At 39.0% G+C, this 17982-nt stretch overlaps 1 pseudogene across 1 annotated transcript in view; it reads left to right on the top strand.

Annotated features, from left to right (window-relative positions):
- The window catches only part of LOC147353141 (uncharacterized), a 62700-nt pseudogene that overhangs the window by 17112 nt on the left and 27606 nt on the right, over positions 1-17982 (top strand). The gene's annotated exons all lie outside the window — the stretch shown is intronic.

Genomic DNA, 17982 nt, shown 5'->3' with positions numbered 1-17982 from the left:
ACCCTCTCCTTGTGACAGCGGTCAGTCAATCAGGACACTTATTTCTCCAGGGCTGATTATTCTCAAAACAGACGCCACCCAAATAAAGTTACATTCCTACAGGGTGAGGGTGTAGTGGGTTTTAGTTAGGGAAAGAATTTACTTAGCCTAAGGTCTAACGTGATTAATATCAAAGGTTAATTCTATATATTCATTAATGTGTGTAAGGGCAGGGGATGTGGAGACTTAGCAACAAACATTGGCTCAACAAATGAAAAACCCTTCACCAACACAATTTCTAATCAGCCCATTATACTTATACTAATAGTTTTCTAACTTCTCTAAAGAACCTGTTTTTAGAGGGTTTAAAGCATCTTGTGCCTCTTACGGTTGGGAGGCTGTGAGCAATTACATGTGGCCGGAGAGCCTGTCAGGCAGGCTAGAGAACCTTCAGAGGAGTTTGTAGGTTAAAACACTCTTATCACGCCCAGGAATTATTATTAACTGGAGCTCTAGGTTAACTCCTTCTCCGAAAGAGGTGGTGGGGGACAGCCCCCCGTAAAGTCAGAGGTGTAGGTAAGAGCACAAAGTAGTAAAGTAGGCAGGCTCTGGTTATGGGGGTAGACGCTCGGGGATTTCCAGGGGGACTCCTGAGGCTCGATCCCGCCTTTGCGTATGTCGAGCCTCCTTCCTCATGACCTTTGCCATGGGCGGAGTACCTCACTCTGGCCCCCAACACCTTAGGTCATGGAAGTACTCAGTACGTCATCAAGGCTTCCTTCCCAAAACAAAAGCAGTACAGTATAGTTAAACCTGAGCCTCTGGCATATTCCACCTACAGGAGGGATTGGTCTCCCTCGTCCTCAGTCCTTTGCTAGATGCCATAGTGCTGGAGAATGTCGCCCTTCTATTGGACCTTTTAGATACTTGGGGAGCCCCGAGAATCAACTGAGTGAATGTTAAAAGGAGTTTGTACAGTTTGGATGGCATCACAGTTGATGGAGCCCATGGGAAAGCTGTTGCTATTAATTCCTTAAGCAGGATGTTTCCTGATCAAGGGCAGGATCTGAGGGTTGGCACTCCTGGCCAAACTCCACACAGTTATCTTAGCACTATATGCTCTACTCAACAGTCAATTCTCTCTCACATTTTTTCTGACTCTTGAGCCATGGCCAATAGTTGGTTGTCTGGTCCTGCCAGTGACAGCAACAACAACTTACCCAAGGTTAATCCTTTAGGTAAAAAGAACTCTGGGAACCTCTTGCCTTACAAGACACCCAGTATTAACCAAATATTTCTGTGCATGTGCTAAAGCCACAGAAGCCTCATCAAGACATTCTTTATCTCTTTTGGAGTTCCAGATATTATCCATAGTGACCAAGGCACTCATTTCACTTCTCAAAATATACAATGCTGAGCTGCTGAACGTGGCATTCAGTGGAACTCTCATCTTTATTACTCTCAAGCTGCCAACCTCATATAGTGCCAAAATAGCTTAATTAAAGAAGTTCACATTCAATTAAGTGAAATGTCACCAGTTAAGTATGAGGAGTGAATTGTAATAAAACACCTGACTTTGATTTTGATACTTGATCACTAACACATTTGAAACCCTAGCACTTCTATCCATTTCTGTCCTATATCTGGGGAAGTTGATGAGAAAGCTCAGATGCTTTCTTCTTTAATGAACAGAAAGTTCAAGCCATGTAAGCCACAGCTGCTCACATACAGAAACCCTCACCCCAGTCCCTTTCCCTAACTACAGTAAAAACAGGACCAATTTCTTTGCCTTGCTCTCTCAAACCATTTTAGACCTCCTTAGGAGCCTTCCCTGCTCTCCCCAAAAAGACACATTATGAAACCCTTTACATACCTTCCAGGTACTGGACGGTATCATCAGGGTCAACATCTGAACCAAATTTTGGATAATAGGTCCTTTCATCTCTGTAGGGTAAGCACAGTGCTAGAGAGAGGATTTTTTTCAACAAGTGGTGGTGTAGTGGATAGAACATGCAAAAACTAAAAAAAAAAAAAAAGAACATTTTTCCCCACTTGTTTTTGTTGTGGTGAGATACATATGACATAAAATTTATCATCTTAACCATTTTAATTATAACTGTACATTTTAAGTTAAATTTTAAACTATGAAGCTTCTAGAATAATGTTTATGAACATAAGTTAGGCAAACGTTTGTTAATTACACACCAAAAGCATGATCCATAAAAGAAAAATTGATAAAATGATAAATTTGACTTCATCAAAATTAAAACTCCTGCTTTTTGAAAGACACCAATAGAGGACTTGTATCCAAAATAAAGGACTCTCAAAGCTCAATAATAAGAACATCTAATTAAAACATGGGCAAAAGTTTAAATAGATGTTATACCAAAGTAGACATATAGATGGCAATAAGCACATGAAAAAAATGTTCAACATAATTAGTCGTGTGGGATATGCATATTACCATAATGAAACCCCACTACCCCACTAGAATAGCTGAAATTAAAAACTGAACCTACCAAGTGTTGCTGAGGATGCTGAGGAACTGGAACTCTCATATACTGCTGGTGGTGATGTAAAGTAGTACACTTTGGAAAGTAGTTCTGCAGTTTTCTTAGAAAGTTAAATATTTACCTACTATATAATCCAGGAGTAGGAAATGGCAACCCATTCCAGTATTCTTGCCTGGAAAATTCCATGGACGGAGGAGGTGTGCTCCAGTATCCTTGCATGGAAAATTCCATGGACAGAGGAGCCTGGCAGGCTACAGCCCTGGCGTTGCAAAGAGTTGGACATGACTGAGTGACTGGGCACACATATAATCCAACCACTAGACATTTATTCAAGAGGAAAGAAAGTATGTCTGTACAAAAGACATGTGTTTGCTGTATTCATAGCAGCTTTATTTGTAATAGCTAAAAACTGGAAATAGTCTATATGTACATCAGCAAGTTGATGGATAAACAAATGATGATATATCCTTACATGGAAGAGTATTTACCAATGAACTTATTACATGGAACACTATGGATAAATCTCAAAATAGTTATGCTGAGTGAAAGAGGCTAAACAAAAAAAAGAGCATATACTTATGATTCCACTTATATATAACTTTAGAAAATTCAAACTAATCTGTAGTGACAGAAAGCTGGTCAGTAGTTACCTGGGGATGTCCTGAGGTGACAATGTATGATAAAAAGTAGAGCTAGTGAATTAACCAATTTATAAATATCTTTGTTATAACTGATATGAAAAAACAGCATCTTGGACATGGAATTGTTAAACCATGTCTGAGAAATGTATGTCAGGACTTGTCCATTTAGTTTGGCAGCAGAGGGGCAGAAGGAAGTATAAAGGGAGAGATGTATGTGGATGTGTTCATGTTTATATTTTAATGAAAACCACTGTTGTGTGTGCATCTCTTGGCTGTACTGTAGGAATGCACTTTTAAGTAATTCGGTGGAAACACCTGTTTGCTAATACTTGAATAATTTAGATTGGATAATGAAGCATCTTAGAAGCATTTACTTTATGTACTCTGTTGCTTTATGTCTCATTTTTAACTGAACATTCAGGGAATGCGGTATATTAATAACAATTCTGCCAATATCTTTATCTAGAGGCCTGTTGTCATTTTTGTCTTTTCTGAAATTTTTGTCACCAGAAGGCAGGAAATTCAGGATTACAATTTTTTTCCTTCCAGGTTGACTTGATGTAGTGTAATCTTGGTTATCGAAATACTCATAGCTTTGGGACTTTGAAATGATAAATATTCATGATGTGTGAAACAGCATGATACATAACTATAGGATCTTAATTACATAAAAATGGATGCTTAGTTGTGAAAATACACAGTGAGACCCGGAAGGACACGTCAAATGGTAAACTGCTTGTGATTATGAATGACTTTGTTTTTTGTTTCTCGTGTTTTTTTATTTCCTATTATGCACATGTTACTTTTAAGAAATGTTATTTTAAAAACTTTAAAAAAAGGGAAGGGCAAGAGGGGAGGTTACAAAGGGACATGAGGAAACTTTTGGGGATGATAGATATATTTATTGTCTTGATTGTGATGGCTTCATGGGCATATACACATGTCAAAACATATTAAACTGTACATTTTAAATGTATGTATTTTATTGTATGTTTGTTATACCTTAGTGAAGTTGTTAAAGTGATAGGTTTTTTGTTTTTGTTTTTTTTTTTTCACTTAAAAAATGTGTAGAAATCGAGGCTGGCAGGAAGACTGTGGAGCAGCTGGGAGCTCGCCTGACTCCCAGGACTGCCTCCATCATCATTCAGCACTCTTATCTTGAACTGTAAACTCTTTCCTGGAAGAAGATCAAGTCTTCAAAGAGAACAAGATGGCGGAAGAGTAGGTGGACATGGAGTACATCTCTCTCCACAGATACATCAGGAATACACCTTCAGACACAGAAGTGCATGCCGAACACCAGCTGAGAGAGGACAGGAGTACCTGACCAGTGGAAAAGAACCACTCAAAACTCAGTAGATGAAGGAACTAGGGGAAAAACAGGAGTGTTAGTAGGACTGGACCTGCCCTCAGAGGGTGGGGGAACTGAAGCAGGGGTCCGATCCCCACATCAGGGCAACTGTCTGAGTCAGAGAAGAAACATTTAAGGCTGAGAGTGCCACAGCTGATCTGTGGCAACCTAAATTGAATGAGAATCAGACAGTCCTTGCTGCAGCCATAGATACTCCGGACAGGAACGCTGGTCCCCTGGAAGGCGCAGCAGCTGGGAGCTGGAGTTTAGGGATTGTGGAGCAATCCCAGGGTGAGGGCTGCTGTTGACTGTAGAGAGACAGGTTGAGGGGATGTGAGGGAAGAGATCCTGGTGGGAATTGCCCGTGGAGGAAAGCCAGGCAACCATGGAAGCAAGGCAGTACTGCTGAGTCACTGTAGGGGGTGGCGCCATCACCACAGCCTCTCTCTCCCTGCATGACAGCATTAGTAGCTGAACAGTAGAGAGGCTAGCGCATCAAATACTTGATACACCGAACTACAGAGTAGGACCCCACCCAGGGTGCCCCTTTAAGTGCCTGACACACCGATCTACAGAGTAGGACCCTAGAGAGGGGGGCCCCCTCTATGTGCCTGATGCCTCGAACGACAGAGAAGGACCCCAGGCAAAGGAGCCCTTTAAGTGCCTGAATGGGCAGAGCTACAGAGAAAGACCAGCAAAGAGGCTTTCTGGTCGCCAGCTAAAAGAGACTCAAAAAAAGGCTCTGATAGGGCCATAATTCCTGCAGCAGACGCAGTCCGTGTCCCTGCACACTTGGTGCTGCCAGGGTCCCCACAAGCCAAGCAGCTGCACCACCTTCACACTCAACTCTCACTGGGGCAGAGCTGCCACAGGCAAAAAGTCTTTCGTCTAGGTGCACAGGGTCGCTTCAGTTGTGTCTGACTCTTTGCGACCCTGTAGACTGTGGCCTGCCAGGCTTCTCTGTCAGAGAGGGGTTTCCCCAGGCAGGAATACTGGAGCATATTGGCCAATACTGGTTGCCATACCCTTCTGCTGCTGCCACTAAGTCGCTTCAGTTAAGAGGAAAGGAGGAAAAGGAAAGAAAGAACAGATATGCAAAGTTAAATAGAGGTAGATAAAGGTTACTGCTGCTGCTAAGTTGCTTCAGTCGTGTTAGACTCTGTGCAACCCCAGAGACGGCAGCCCACCAGGCTCCCCCGTCCCTGGGATGCTCCAGGCAAGAACACTGGAGTGGGTTGCCATTTCCTTCTCCAATGCAGGAAAGTGAAAAGTGAAAGTGAAGTCGCTCAGTCGTGTCCGACTCTTTGTGACCCCATGGACTGCAGCCCACCAGGCTCCTCCGTCCATGGGATTTTCCAGACAAGAGTACTGGAGTGGGGTGCCATCACCTTCTCCAGCCATACCCTTCTAGAGCACTATATTTCCTGCTGCCTTAGCTGCCAACCCCCTTGAGTGCCTGGTGCTGCCAGAACCCCTGTGACCCAAGCAACTGCACCACCTCCACACCTGGCCCTCACAGGGGCAAACCCAAGCCCTCCAGGGCAGCCTCAGGTGCAAATCTCCAGTGGATGACCCACATGTAGAGGTGGAAATAAAACCACAATTGAAACCCAAGGGCAGTGTGGCTAAAGAAGAAGACTTTCCCACCAGCTGTACAAGCTGCAGATTAAATCTACATGATTAACTAGGCAGACTCTGTGTCTATGGAATATATAAAAGGTCATTGAGAGGTTCCCACAAAAGAAAAAGGACTCTGATATCAGTGACTCAAGAAAAACATTTATTATTATTATTGACTTGTTCTATAGATACTTTTGGATTTTTTTTCTTTTTCTTCCCCTCCTTTTCCCCCCTGTTGTAGTTGTTGATTTAATTGGCACTAAGAAATCCAATTAAGCTTTTGAGCTTTTTTTTCCCCTCAGTCACATTTTTTATTGTTGTCATAATCCTCTGCCTCTCCATTGGGCTTTTGCAGTTCTGTGGAGTTTTCCTCTTTTTTTCTTCCCCTATGTTAATTTTAATTTTCAATTTTTTTCTACATTTATTCCTTTGTTTGCTTTTCCTACTGTGCTTTTCTCCTTGCAGTTAACCTTTAATGTATAGTAACCTTTATCTCGGAGAAGGTGATGGCACCCAACTCCAGTACTCTTGCCTGGAAAATCCCATGGACAGAGGAGCCTGGTGGGCTGCAGTCCATGGGGTTGCTAAGAGTCGGGCACGACTGAGCGACTTCACTTTCACTCTTCGCTTTCATGCATTGGAGAAGGAAATGGCAACCCACTCCAGTGTTCTTGCCTGGAGAATCCCAGGGACGGGGGAGCCTGGTGGGCTGCCGTCGATGGGGTCGCACACAGTCGCACACGACTGAAGTGACTTAACAGCAGCAGCAGCCTTTATCTGCTGCTGCTGCTGCTGCTAAGTCGCTTCAGTCGTGTCCGACTCTTAGCGACCCCATGGACTGCAGCCCACCAGGCTCCTCCATCCATGGGATTTTCCAGGCAAGAGTATTGGAGTGGGGTGCCATAGCAGCAACCTTTATCTACCTCTATTTAACTTTGCATATCTGTTCTTTCTTTCCTTTCTCTCCTTTCCTCTTAACATATTTGTTAGTTTTATTTTCATTGCTTTATTCCCCAGTTGGCACCTTGCTTTAGTCTTATTTTCCAGTTTGTGCTTTAGTTAGTTTTGTTCTGGTAGATATAATTTTTGGTTTCCTTTGTTCGCTGGGTCAATCTATTGTACTTTATTTTTGTTGCACTGTTTTGATTTTGCTTATGGGTGTATATGTATATGTGTATATTCAGTCACACTTTCTATTGTTGTTATAAACCTCTGTCTCTACATTAGACTTTTGCAGGTCTGTGGAGTTTTCCTCCCCCACCTCTCTTTCTCTCTTCTTCCTTTTTTTTTCTTTTCTTTTCTCTTTTTTATGATTTTAATTTTTAATTTTTTAAACCTATTATATTTTTTCTACATTTATTCCTTTGTTTGCCTTTCCTGCTATATTTTTCCCCTTGCAGTTACTCTTTAATGTATATAAGTCTTCTTCATCTACCATTAGTTAACTTTGCATATCCTTTCTTTCTTTTCTTTCTTTCCCTTCCTCTCAACATATTTGTTAGTTTTGTTTTCATTGCTTTATTCCACACTTGGCACCTTACTTTAGTTTTGTTTTGCATTTTGTGCTTTAGTTGGTTTTGTTCTTAACTGGCAAATATAATTTTTGATTTCCTTTGTTCACTGGGTAAGTCTACTGCACTTTATTTTTGTTGGACTGTTTTGACTTTGCTCATGGGTGTATATGTATATGTGCATTATTTTGATTATTATTTGCCTGATTTTGTAACTGCCATTTGTCTGGGATTCATCTTTGGTTTCTCATTTTTGGACATTTGTTTTAATCTGACTTACTGCCATAATAAACCACTTGTGGAATCTTTGTTCCTGACCAGAGATCAAGTCCTGAGCCTTTGGAGTGGGAGCACTGACTCCAAGACCCTAGACTAGCAGAGAACTAACCCTAGGGAGTATCAAATAGTGAGAACTCATACAAAGGAAACCACATGAATACAAGACTGGGCATCATCCAGTAGAACCCTGTGCAGGATGCCTCATCTAAACAACAAACAAAACAAAAATACAAACCCAGTCATCAGCAGACAGGATTATCACCCCACTCAGCCTTGCCCATCAGGGGAAAAACAAACAAGCAAAAACTCAGCACAAATCTCACCCCATATGAAGCTCACACAAACCACTGGACCAACCTTAGAAGGGCAGAAACCAAAAAGAAAAAAGAATTCAACCTTCTTCAAGAAAAGAATTCCACTTTCCTTGAAGCCTGGGAAAAGGAGACCTCAAACACAGTAAGTTAAATAAAAAAATAATGTAGAGGCAGAGAAATACTGCACAAATAAAGGAACTAAGTAGAAACACAGAAGTCCAAATAAATGAAGAGGAAATAGACAAACTACCTGAAAAAGAATTCAGAATAATGATAGTAAAGATGATGAAAAACCTTGAAAACAAAATGGAAAAAATGCAATAATCAATTAACAAAGACCTAGAAGAATTAAAGAGTAAACATACAGAGACAAACAACACAATTACTGAAATTAAAAATACTCTGCTGCTAAGTCACTTCAGTCGTGTCCAACTCTGTGCGACCCCATAGATGGCAGCCTACCAGGCTCCCCCATCCCTGGGATTCTCCAGGCAAGAACACTGGAGTGGGTTGCCATTTCCTTCTCCAGTGCATGAAAGTGAAAAGTGAAAGTGAAGTCGCTCAGTCGTGTCCGACCCTCAGCGACCCCATGGACTACAGCCTTCCAGGCTCCTCTGCCCATGGGATTTTCCAGGCAAGAGTACTAGAGTGGGGTGCCATTGCCTTCTCTGAAAAATACTCTCGAAGGAATCAATAGCAAAACATCTGAAGCAGAACAACGAATCAGTGAGCTGGAAGATAAAATGGTAGAAATAACTTCTGAAGAGCAGAATAAAGTAAAAAGAATGAAAAGAATTGAGGACAGTCTCAGAGACCCCTAGGACCATATCAAATGCACCAACATTTGAGTTATAGGGGTCTCAGAAGAAGAAGAGAAAAAGAAAGGGTATGAGAAAATTTTTGAAGAGATTATAGTTGAAAATTTCCACAACATGGAAAAGGAAACAAGTCAACCAAGGAAAGGAAAAGTCAATCAAGTCCAAGAGGCACAGAGAGTCCCATACAGGATAAACCCAAGGAGAAACACGCCAAGACACATACTGATCAAACTAACAAAGACTAAACACAAAGAACATTAAAAGCAGCAAGGGAGAAGCAACAAGTAACATACAAGGGAAAACCCATATGCTTAACAGTTGATCTTTCAGCAGAAACTCTGCAGGTCAAAAGGTAATGGCAGAATATATTTAAAGTACTGAAAGGGAAAAATCTACAACCAAGATTACTGTACCCAGCAAGGATCTTGTTCAAAACTGATGGATAAATAAACTTTTCAGACAAGCAGAAGTTAAGAGAATTCAGTACCACCAAACCAGCTTTACGACAAATGTTAAAGGGACTTATATAGTCAAGAAATACAAGAGAAGAAAAAACATCTACAAAATCAAACCCAAACAATTAAGAAAATGGCAATAGGAACACATATATCAGTAATTACTTTAAATGTAAATGGATTAAATGCTCCAACCAAAAGACATAGACTGGCTGAATGGATAGAAAAACAAGACCCATATATATGCTGTCTACAAGAAATTCACTTCAGACCTAAAGACACATATAGACTGAAAGGGAGAGGATGGAACTATATATTCCATGCAAATGGAAAGCGAAAGAAAGCTGGAGGAGCAATCCTCATATCAGACAAAATAGACCTTAAAATAAAGAAGATTACAAGAGATAAGGACAGTACATAGTGATCAAGGGATCAATTTAAGAGGAAGCCATAACAATTGTAAATATCTATGCACCCAACATAGGAGCACCTCAATACATAAGACAAACACTAACAGACATAAAAGGAGAAATTGACAGTAACACAATAATAGTAGGAGACTTTAGCACCCCAGTCACACCAATGGACAGATCATCAAAAGAGGAAATTAATAAGGAAACACACATCTTAAGTGATACATTAGATGAGATGGATCTCATTAATAGCTTCAGGACATTCCATCCAAATGCAGAAGAATACACCTTCTTCTCAAGTGCACATGGAACATTCTCCAGGCTAGACCACATCTTGGGTCACAAATTGAACTTCAGTAAATTTAAGAAAATTGAAATTGTATCAAGCATCTTCTCTGACCACAATGTTATGAGACTAGATATCAATTACAAGGGAAAAACTGCAAGAACCACAAACACATGGAGATTAAACAACATGTTTCTAAATAACCAACAGGTTACTGAAAAAATCAAAAGTGAAATTAAAAAAATTCTAGAAAGAAATGACAATGAAAACATGACAACTCAAAACCTATGGTATGCAACAAAGGCAGTCCTAAGAGGGAAGTTTATAGCAGTACAATAGCACCTCAAGAACCAAGAAAAACATTGAATAGACACCCTAACTTTACACCTAAAACAACTGGAAAAAGAACAAAAACCCCCCAAAATTAGTAGAAGGAAAGAAATCATAAAGATCCAAGCAGAAATAAATGAAAAAGAAATGAAAGACACAAGAGTAAAGATTAAGAAGATAAAATTAACAAGCCTTTAGCCAGACTGATCAAGAAAAAAAGAGAGAAGAATCAAATCAACAAAATTAGAAATGAAAAAGGAGAGGTTACAACAGACAATGCAGAAATACAAAGGATTATAAGAGACTATTATGAACAACTATATGACAATAAAATGGATAACCTGGAAGAAGTGGACAGATTCTTAGAAAAGTTCAATCTTCCAAGACTGAACCAGGAAGAAATAGAAATTATGAACAACTCAATTACAAGCACTGAAATTGAAGCTGTATCCAAAATCTCCCAAAAAACAAAAGCCTAGGACCAGATGGCTTCACAGGAGAATTTTATCAAATGTTTAGAGAAGAGCTAATGCCTATCCTTCTAAAACTCTTTCAAAAAATTGCAGAGGAAGGAACACTTCCAAACTCATTCTATAAGGCCCCCCATTACCCTGATACCAAAACCAAAGACAACACACAAAAAGAAAACTACAGGCCAATATCACTGATGAACATAGATGCAAAAATCCTCAACAAAATTTTAGCAGATAGAATTTAGCAACACATCAAAAAGCTCATACACTGTGATCAAGTTGGTTTTATCCCATGGATGCAAGGGTTCATGCATGATTTATCCCATGATAAAATCATTTATCCCATGATTTGCAATATATGCAAATCAATCAATGTGATACACCATATTAACAAATTGAAAGATAAAAACCATCTCATTATCTCAATAGATGCAGAAAAATCCTTTGACAAAATTTAGCACCCATTTATGATTAAAACTCTTCAAAAAATGGGCATAGAAGGAATGTACATCAACATCATAAAGGCCATATATGATAAGCCTGCAGCAAACATTATACTCAATGGTGAAAAATTGAAACCATTCCCTCTAAGATCAGGAACAAGAGAAGGGTGTCCACTTTCACCATGTTATTCAACATAGTCCTGGAAGTTCTAGTTATAGCAATCAGAGAAGAAAAAGAAATGGAATCCATATTGGAAAAGAAGTAAAGCTCTCATTGTTTTCAGATGACATGATACTGTACACAGAAAATCCTAAAGATAGTATCAGAAAATTACTAGAACTAATCAGTGAATTTAGCAAACTTGCAGGATACAAAATCAATACACAGAAATCACTTGCATTTCTATATACTAACAATGGAAAATCAGAAAGAGAAATAAAGGAATCAATCCCATTCACTATTGCAACAAAAAGAATTAAATATCTGGGAATAAACTTACCTAAGGAGACAAAAGAACTGCACACAGAAAATTATAAGACACTAATCAAAGAAGTCAAAGATGACATAAACAGATGGAGAGATATTCCATGTTCCTGGGTAGGAAGAATCAATATTGTGATAATCACTATATACTACCAAATGCAGTCTACAGATTCAATGTGATCCCTATCAAATTACCAATGGCATTTTTCAAAGAACTAGAACAAAAAATTTCACAATTCATATGGAAACACAAAAGACCCCAAATAGCCAAAGCAGTCTTGAGAAAGAAGAACGGAGCTGGAGGAATCAACCTTCCTGACTTCAAATTATACTACAAAGCTACAATCATCAAGACAGTATGGTACTGGCACAAAAACAGAAATATAAACCAATAGAACAAGATATAAATCCCAGGAATAAAGCCAGCATGTATAGGTACCTTATTTTTGACAAAAGAGGCAAGAATATACAATGGGGCAAAGACAGCCTCTTCAATAAATGGTGCTGGAAAAACTGGACAGCTATGTGTAAAAGAATGAAATTAGAACACATCCTAACACCATACACAAAAACTCAAAATGGATTAAAGACCTAAATGTAAGACCAGAAACTATAATAATCTTAGAGGAAAACACAGGCAGAACACTCGACATAAATCAAAGCAAGATCCTCTATGACCCACCTCCTAGAGTAATGGAAATAAAGAGAAAAGTAAACAAATGGGACCTGATTAAACTTAAAAGCTTTTGCACAGCAAAGGAAATTCTAAGCAAGGTGAAATGACAGCCCTCAGAATGGGAGAAAGTAACAGCAAATGAAACAACTGATAAAGGATTAATTTCCAAAATATACAAGCAGCTCATACAACTCAATACCAGAAAAACAAACAACCCAATCAGAAAGTGGGAAAAAGACCTAAACAGACACTTCTCCAAAGAAGACATATAGATGGCTAACAAACTCATGAAAAGATGCTCAGCACCACTCATTATTAGAGAAATGCAAATTAAAACAATGAGATATCACCTCACACTGGTCAGAATGGCCATCATCAAAAAGTCTACAAACAGTAAATGCTGGAGAGGGTGTGGAGAAAGGGGAACGCTCTTACACTGTTGGTGGGAATGTAAATAGATATAGCCATTATGCAAGGTGCTATGGAGATTCCTTAAAAAACGACGAATAAAACCACTGTATGAACCAGCAATCCCACTCCTAGGCATATGCCCTGAGGAAACCATAATTGAAAAGACACATGTATCCCATTGTTCATCACAGCAGTATTTACAATAGCTAGAACATGGAAGCAACCTAGATGTCCACTGACAGATGAATGGATAAAGAAGTTGTGGTACATAAAGTTACTCTGCCATAAAAAGGAATGCATTTGAGCCAGTTCTAATCAGGTGGATGAACCTAGAACCTATTATACAGAGTGAAGTGAGTCAGAAAGAGAAAGATAAATACCATATTCTAACACATATATATGAATCTAGAAAAATGATACTGAAGAATTTATTTACAGGGCAACAATGGAGAAACAGACATAGAGAATAGACTTATGGACATGGGGAGAGGGGAACAGAGGGTGAAATGTATGGAAAGGGTAACATGGAAACATATTACCACATGTTAAATAAATAGCCAATGGGAATTTGCTGTATGGCTCAGGAAACTCAACAGGGACTCTGTACCAACCTAGTGGAGTGGATGGGGAGGGAGTTGGGAGGGAGGTTCAAAAGGAGGGAATATATGTATACCTGTGGCTGATTCATGTTGAGGTTTGACAGAAAACAGCAAAAGTCTGTAAAGCAATTATCCTTCAATAAAAAATAATTTTTTAAAATGTGTAAAAATCATGGACCACTTCAGGTAGTAAAGAAATTTAGAAAAGAAACAGAAAACTGCAGGGCTTACAGGATTTGTTCAAAGTCTTTCCTCAAGCAGAGACTAGGAAAACCTATGTCTCAACACCTTTTTTGTAGTCTTCCATGTTATTTACCCTCAAATTGGCTGTTGTGAATGATCCTTTTTCTATAATTGGCACTAACCCTCTTCTCCTCTCATGTTTGAATTCTTACATTCATTTTCAGTTCTGTTTTATTATCAGTAATTTATTTGTCTAAGTCTTACTCCTTACTCCCTTTTGAAGTCTGTCAAATGTTATCTTTTTTTTTTTTTTTTTAATACATTCTATCAGCACTGCAGAACAGGCCAACAACTTCTCATTCTGGGATTAATGTAATAATTTTCTAACTAATTCCTTTCTTCTCATCTAATCCATGTTGTAACTATTCTGAAATTGACATTTTAGGGAATCCATTTTTTGTATTTCACATTCTTCCCCTGGCTGTTCACATATTAAACATTTACTAAATATGTGCAATTCTAAAGGACCTGGAGAATGGGAAGGACATGATTCTTAACTCTTATGAGGAGGCATTTAAATATAAATGTAATTTTTACCTTCAAGTTACTATTGTTTAGTTGAAGGTACCACATAAATACTTGAAAAATTTAATAAATAGTAAAATAGTGATTTTTTTTTTCATTTCCCCCCCATGTTCCTATTGCATATAAATCTTGTCCCTATGGTAATGTTTTTATTAATCAGATCAGATCAGATCAATTGCTCAGTTGTGTCCAACTCTTTGCAACCCCATGAATCACAGCACGCCAGGCCTCCCTGTCCATCACCAACTCCCGGAGTTCACTCAGACTCACATCCACGGAGTCAGTGATGCCATCCAGCCATCTCATCCTCTGTCGTCCCCTTCTCCTCCTGCCCCCAATCCCTCTCAGCATCAGAGTCTTTTCCAATGAGTCAACTCTTCGCATGAGGTGGCCAAAGTACTGGAGTTTCAGCTTTAGCATCATTCCTTCCAAAGAAATCCCAGGGCTGATCTCCTTCAGAATGGACTGGTTGGATCTCCTTGCATCCAAGGGACTCTCAAGAGTCTTCTCCAACACCACAGTTCAAAAGCATCAATTCTTCAGCGCTCAGCCTTCTTCACAGGCCAACTCTCACATCCATACATGACCACAGGAAAAACCATAGCCTTGACTAGACGGACCTTTGTTGGCAAAGTAATGTCTCTGCTTTTGAATATGCTATCTAGGTTGGTCATAACTTTCCTTCCAAGGAGTAAGCGTCTTTTAATTTCATGGCTGCAGTCATCATCTGTAGTGATTTTGGAGCCCAGAAAAATAAAGTCTGACACTGTTTCCACTGTTTCCCCATCTATTTCCCATGAAGTGATGGGACCGGATGCCATGATCTTCGTTTTCTGAATGTTGAGCTTTAAGGCAATTTTTTCACTCTCCACTTTCACTTTCATCAAGAGGCTTTTTAGTTCCTCTTCACTTTCTGCCATAAGGGTGGTGTCATCTGCATATCTGAGGTTATTGATATTTCTCCCAGCAATCTTGATTCCAGCTTGTGTTTCTTCCAGTCCAGCGTTTCTCATGATGTACTCTGCATATAATTTAAATAAACAGGGTGACAATATACAGCCTTGACAAACTCCTTTTCCTATTTGGAACCAGTCTGTTGATCCATGTCCAGTTCTAACTGTTGCTTCCTGACCTACATACAGATTTCTCAAGAGGCAGATCAGGTGGTCTGGTATTCCCATCTCTTTCAGAATTTTCCACAGTTTATTGTGATCCACACAGTCAAAGGCTTTGGCATAGTCAATAAAGCAGAAATAGATGTTTTTCTGGAACTCTCTTGCTTTTTCGATGATCCAGCAGATGTTGGCAATTTGATCTCTGGTTCCTCTGCCTTTTCTAAAACCAGCTTGAACATCAGGAAGGTCACGGTTCACATATTGCTGAAGCCTGGCTTGGAGAATTTTGAGCATTACTTTACTAGCGTGTGAGATGAGTGTAATTGTGTGGTAGTTTGAGCACTCTTTGGCACTGCCTTTCTTTGGGATTGGAATGAAAACTGACCTTTTCCATTTTTATTAATAGGAAACCTCTAAAAATAAAACACTCAGAGAAATTATCACCTTGTACAGGTAGTTGTGAGAGTTTACCATCTTTCTATCTTTTATGTGTCTATTATTTAAATTTAAAACTAGTTTTTGTGAGTTAAAAAAATTTTTTTGCTCATGAAGTTATAATATTGAAGTACATTTTTAGCTTTTACTGAAACAGTAAATCAATTTATGATGATTTGTTTTTATCCAATTTAAATGTTAACTCCTTCACAATACTGATAAACTTTGTAACAATTTTAATAAGAATTTTAGTTTGAGAGTGTTAACTGGAAAAAAGAGAATTTTAGTTTTATTATTAATATAATTTTCAAAAGTACTATTTTGTCCAGTTTGCTGATTTAGATTATCTAAAAATTTGCTTATTTTAATTTTGAGTTTATAGCTTTCTCTTTAAAGTTGACAAACCTAGATTTATTCAAGAAGTGCATTCAGAGAAGGTGAGTTTTTGTTTTTCTTTTCTTTCTGTGATAAGATCAGATTTCTGACAGTGAACCCCAAATGGGAGTATATTTATTACAAACACTTATTGAGGCTAACATGTGCCAGGTATTCTGTCTCTTGGCAAAAAAAATCTATTCCCAAGACAGATTCAGTGCTATCACAATGGAAAATATATATATATAGGAATGTACATATGGAACATATAGGAAAAATAGCAGCTAGTAATAAGTCTAGGGAGGAAATTAAAATAGGGTACTGTTTTAGAGGATGACTGGAAGATAAATTTTGCTTGTGTGTCAGGCAATGCATATCTTGAGGAAGTAATATTTTAGCTAATATCTGAATAGATAAAGGGGCTAAACATGAAAACCAGGGAAGTCAAATTTTAGGCAAGGGGAAAACAAAGGTAAACATTCTAAGGCTGGATTTATTCCGGAGTCCAAAGTTGGTACTATGGGGGAAAGGAAATTTCCCCTCCATTTCCTCTTTGTTCTTTTTGCTTAGCAATTAAAATGACATAAGGCAGATTAATAGGAGAAAATCAAGTTTATTACATGTGCATGGTAATCCATATAAGTATAGAGAATTTCACAGAAAGCAAGGAGAGGTCTGTAAATATATATTCTGGACTAAGGAGAAGGTGGTAGGGATCTGAAGCTTCAAGGGAAAATAAAGTAATTCACAGGAAGAGAAAAAGAGATAATGTTTGGTTGACAAATGTTTGCTGGGCCGTCCAAAGCTAATGGGACACAAAGAGGACTTTGATCAAATGGGCTTTGCTAGGTTCCTCCCTCTACCACACCTTATACTTTTCTACAGTTATATATGGTGATAGCTTCTTCCTAGGACAGAGCTCCTATCTTAAATTCCTTTAGGCAGTTAAGAGGGAAGTTCAAAGGTTCTTCCTGAGTCATTTGTGCTTTGATTGTTTTCAGCTCAAAATAATCCACAAGTCAGAGTGGCAAACTTGGCCCCATCAGTGTAATATAAGGAAATCTATTAATAGCATATCAACACTGATAAAGTCTTTGGCAATATTCAGTGCCCATTCATGATAGAAACACTCAAGAAAATAGGAATTGAAGAAAAATTTAACAAAGTATATGTTGTGTGTGTGAAAGTTACTCAGTCATGTCCGGCTCTTTGCAACCCCATGGACTGTCCTGGAATTTTCCAGGCCAGAATACTGTAGTATTCTTTGTAACTGGGTTAACTGTTCCCTTCTCCAGGGGATCTTCTCAACCCAGGGATTGAACCCAGGTCTCCCACATTGCAGGTGGATTCTTTATTGTCTGAGCCACCAGGGAAGCCCAAGAATACTGGAGTGGGCAGCCTATCCTTTCTCCAGGGTATCTTCCTGACTAAGGAATCATACTGGGGTCTCCTGCATTGCAGGTGGATTCTTTACCAGCGGAGCAACAAGGGAAGCCCTTAATAAAGTATATATTTTAGTGTTCGTGTCTTACTTAAATGGGAAAATATTATGAAAGTGAGAGTGAAAGTGAAGTTGCTCAGTCATGTCTGACTCTTTGCAACCCCATGGACTGTAGCCTACTAGGCTCCTCCGTCCATGGAATTTTCCAGGCAAGAGTACTGAAGTGGGTTGCCAGTTCCTTCTCCAGGGGAT

This window comes from Bos grunniens, chromosome 18, assembly GCF_055505025.1.
Source record: "Bos grunniens cultivar Pamir isolate PY7600 chromosome 18, Bosgru_T2T1.0, whole genome shotgun sequence".
NCBI classification, from domain to species: domain Eukaryota; kingdom Metazoa; phylum Chordata; class Mammalia; order Artiodactyla; family Bovidae; genus Bos; species Bos grunniens.
This window is presented reverse-complemented; position numbering and strand designations above follow the sequence as displayed.